This window comes from Octopus bimaculoides, chromosome 5 (genome assembly GCF_001194135.2).
Source record: "Octopus bimaculoides isolate UCB-OBI-ISO-001 chromosome 5, ASM119413v2, whole genome shotgun sequence".
In the NCBI taxonomy this organism is placed as follows: Eukaryota; Metazoa; Mollusca; class Cephalopoda; order Octopoda; family Octopodidae; genus Octopus; species Octopus bimaculoides.
In genome coordinates this window covers 14,035,302-14,039,609 of record NC_068985.1, presented here as the reverse complement: position 1 = coordinate 14,039,609, position 4,308 = coordinate 14,035,302, and the positions used below count along the sequence as shown (strand labels likewise).

Below are 4,308 nucleotides of genomic sequence, written 5' to 3'. Positions count from 1 at the left end.
TCTCTATCTATCTATCTATCTATCTATCTATCTATCTATCTATCTATCTATCTGTGTGTGTGTGTGTATAGTTTCATCTCTGATATGTGAGAGCTGCACTCTAATATATGTGTCACACTTGAGCTTTGGAGAGGGTCATATACTGATTGGTGTTGAAGTGTTTTCATGCTGCATCTAAAGAGGAAACTTCGTAATCTCAGTGATTCAGATTCATCAATGTAGCAATATGTCCTAATACCCTATCCATCCACTTGACCAGTTCTTGTCTAACAACAACAAAGGCTTGAAGCAGAAACCAAGCTGGTCTTATATCAAAGGAGCAGGATTTGAGTGCAGAATATTTTGTTTATACGTGTAAAGACATTCAAGCGAGATCGTTGCCAGTGCGGCTGGACTGGCTCCTGTGCAGGTGGCACGTAAAATACACCATTTCAAGCGTGGCCATTGCTGACTGGCCTTCGTGCCAGTGGCACCCACTACACTCTCAGAGTGGTTGGTGTTAGGAAGGGCATCCAGCTGTAGAAACACTGCCAAATCAGATTGGAGCCTGGTGTAGCCATCTGGTTTCACCAGTCCTCAGTCAAATCATCCAACCCATGCTAGCATGGAAAGCGAATGTTAAACAATGATGATGATGATGATGATTTTAGTATGGTGTAGGCATGGCTGTGTGGTAACAAGTTTGCCTCCCAACTTCATGGTTCTGGGTTCAGTCCCACTGCATGGAACCTTGGGTATGTGTCTTCCACTATAGCCTCAGGCCAACCAAACTTTTGAGTGAATTTGGTAGATGGAAACTGAAAGAAGCCAGTGATGTGTTTGTGTGTTTGTGGTTGTCCCACTTCACTGCTTAATTACTGGTACTGGTGTGTTTAGGCCCCATAACTTAGCTGTTCAGCATCCACCAGGATGATGTCTATGTTACAATATTACAATAATATGTTGTACATGTATAGTAATACTACAATCATGAAATTAGCACTAGCTTATCTCACTCTTTCTCGTGGAACCCCTAGGAACCTTTTACAGAACCCTAGGGTTCCAGGGAACCCCGGCTGAGAAACGCTGCTTAATGCCCACATCATATTACACTGGATATCTGGAGTGGAATGGGGAACCCACTAACGACCATGATTTTTGGTTGCATGATGTACTTTACTGTACTCCTTTTGATAATGTGTGTGTGTGTGTGTGTGTGTGTGTGTGTGTGTGTGTGTGTGTGTGTGTGTGTGTGTGTGTGTGTGTGTGTGTGTGTGTGTGTGTACATGGTGTGTGTGTGCATATATATTTGCATACACAGATACTCATCCACATATAAATACAGGTATGGGTATGCTGACACATTAGATTTGAGTTGTACTTATAAAAAGAGTAGGAAAGACTGGCATAACTTCTGTTTTGTTAAAATAGAATAGACTTATATGAATAAAAAAAAATCCCTGCTAGTTATTCCTGTTTCAGAAATATTTCATTTGCATTCATACATATTATATATACGTCTGTGTTTGTGTGTATGTGTATATATATGTACGTTTTTATATGTAATAAACCCACCTTCAAGCATGACATTTGAATGATTATATCATTATAATTATTTTGAATTATTAGTATATCATATACTTCACCAGTAGTCATTTTGTTGTTTTTTTTTAAAAAAAGCAGATAGGATCCATTGTCCTCTTTATATATAGAACAACTCATTTGAATATTAAAGGTGGATAATGGGAGAAAGAAAATTTTACAATATATTTACAGTATATTTTATTGGCTGTTGCCTTCCCATTATGTAATACTTGATAATACATCAACCAGATTAGAAGTCACAAGTGATACATTCACAGACAATGGAAACCAACTTCTGATGTAAAGTTAGAGGCTTTTTTCTGATTGGCCAGTCGGATCAGCTGACGAGATTGATCTTATCAATTTTTTTTGTTTTTTTTTATGTATATATTAACCTGTAATAAAAATGCAGAAATTAGAACACTAAAAGTCATAATAAATATCTATTATTGGATGGAAGAATAAACAAGTGTATAAACTGGTGTGTGTGTGTGTGTGTGAGCATGTATGTATATAAGGTTATTATAATTATTATAAAAACACGCACACATGTATATATCTATGCTTACATATGTATGTATAAACATGTGTGTGTGTGTGTGTCTGTATTATATATGGACACATACATACATACATATATGTGTGTGTGTATAGGCACAGGTTTGCCTTGGTAGTAAGAAGTTTGCTTCCCAACCACTTAGTACTGGGTTCAATCCCAGTGCTTGGCACCTTGGGTACAAATCTCTTCTGCTATAGATCCAGGCTGAACAAGAGCTTTGTAAATGGATTTCATAGACAGAAACTGAAAGATGCCCATCATATATATATATATATATATGTGTGTGTGTGTGTGTGTGTGTGTGTGTGTGTATGTATGTATGTGTGTGTTTATGTTTGTGTGTCTGTGTTTGTCCCCCCAGCATCGCTTGACAACTGATGGTGGTGTGTTTACGTCCCTGTAACTTAGCGGTTTGGCAAAATAGACCGATAGAATAAGTGCTAGGCTTACAAACAATAAGTCCTGGGGTCGATTTGCTCAACTATAAAGGCAGTGCTCCAGCATGGCCACAGTCAAATGACTGAAACAAGTAAAAGAGTAAAAGAGTAATGAAATCGCTTGGCTTATACATGAATAAATACAGTTTGAAAGAAATTTGAAAGAAAAAGTCAACTATCATTGGATTTGAACTCAAAATGCAACATATTGAGACTAAATACCATTATGATGTCATTGATGTCATAAGAATTTAGAAACCTCAAGAGAACATGAAATAATTCTTTTTTGGAATGGTGAATCTTGGAGCAGATAAAGCTATAGAAAAATGAAAAACGGCGTGAATGCCTTGGAGACATGAGTCATGTCACAAAGGCTGGCTTTGATTTTTCATGAAGATGTTAGCTTTAATGTTATTAACACCTGTTAGAGCAAAGTTGCCACTCTTAGCATTGACAAAATTAGAAATGCGAGATATTTAGTAGTGTTTCAATTGACATTTTGAATAGAACAAAATGTGGAGGAGGTAGTTAAACTTGATATAGTTGTTGTGGGTGCATTTGAGAATAATAACATGACCAGGCCTACTAATAATAGCTGGCAGAACAAGTAGCTCATTGTGTCTTGTAATGTATATATGTTCGCAGTGAATCTTTTCATTCATAGAAATTATTCATCTCTGATATTGTCTGAATAAAATCCTATTCAAAAGTTTTATTTAAAGAAATTATTTGATGAGGATTCAAGTACTATTTAGTTCTGAAAATAAAGGAAACAAATTATTATTTTTCTCACACCTATAAAACCTTTTTGTTTTTTGTACAGAGTTAGCCAAAAGCTAGCCGACAGTAAATCAAAATTCCATAAATACTATCTGTAATTTTGTATTGACTAGAAAGCAAATATGTGTCGCTCAAAAAAAGACTTCACTTTGAACAATTTTCATGATGTTTCATATTTAGATGCTTTTATTAAATTCATTCATACTACATACTACACTCTCAGAGTGGTTGGCGTTAGGAAGGGCATCCTGCTGTAGAAACTCTGCCAAATCAGATTGGAGCCTGGTGTAGCCATCTGGTTCACCAGTCCTCAGTCAAATCGTCCAACCCATGCTAGCATGGAAAGCGGACGTTAAACGATGATAATGATTCACTTATTAAACAAATAAATCTTGGAATTAAATGGTTTTGATTTACTGTCAGGTGAACCTTGGCCAACCCTGTATATTTTTGTGTCGTTGTTGTAGGCATGTCAGACAAAATGCCTGGTGGTATTTCTTCCTGCTCTTTATGTTCTGGGTTCAAATTCCACCAGGGTTGGCCTTGTTTTTCATCCTTCGTGTCTTTAGTTAAAGAGTTATTATTATTTAACCCCGAGCAAAGGCAGTGAGCTGGCAGAATCATTGCAGCACGCCCAACAGAATGCTTGGCAGTATTTCGTCTGCTGCTATGTTCTGAGTTCAAATTCCACCGTGGTCGACTTTGTCTTTTATCCTTTTGGGGTCGATAAACTAAGTACCAGTTACACACTGGAGTCGACTATCCTCCTATATATATATATATATACAGTGGCAGACTGGCTGGGTTGCTAGCTTGCCCAATGCCAAGTGGGCCCCTGCACCATTAGAATCTATATATGGGGGCCCATCCCCTCAAGTTTGAGAATTTTTTATTCACTCCTGGAAGAATGCATTAATTATTTCAGCCTGGCTGTGTTTGTAGACAGTTGAAAAGAATACTTTTAACAAA

General features: G+C 37.1%; 1 protein-coding gene across 1 annotated transcript in view; it reads left to right on the top strand.

Annotated features, from left to right (window-relative positions):
• The window catches only part of LOC106877224 (CD9 antigen), a 183,587-nt gene that overhangs the window by 36,472 nt on the left and 142,807 nt on the right, over nt 1–4,308 (top strand). The gene's annotated exons all lie outside the window — the stretch shown is intronic.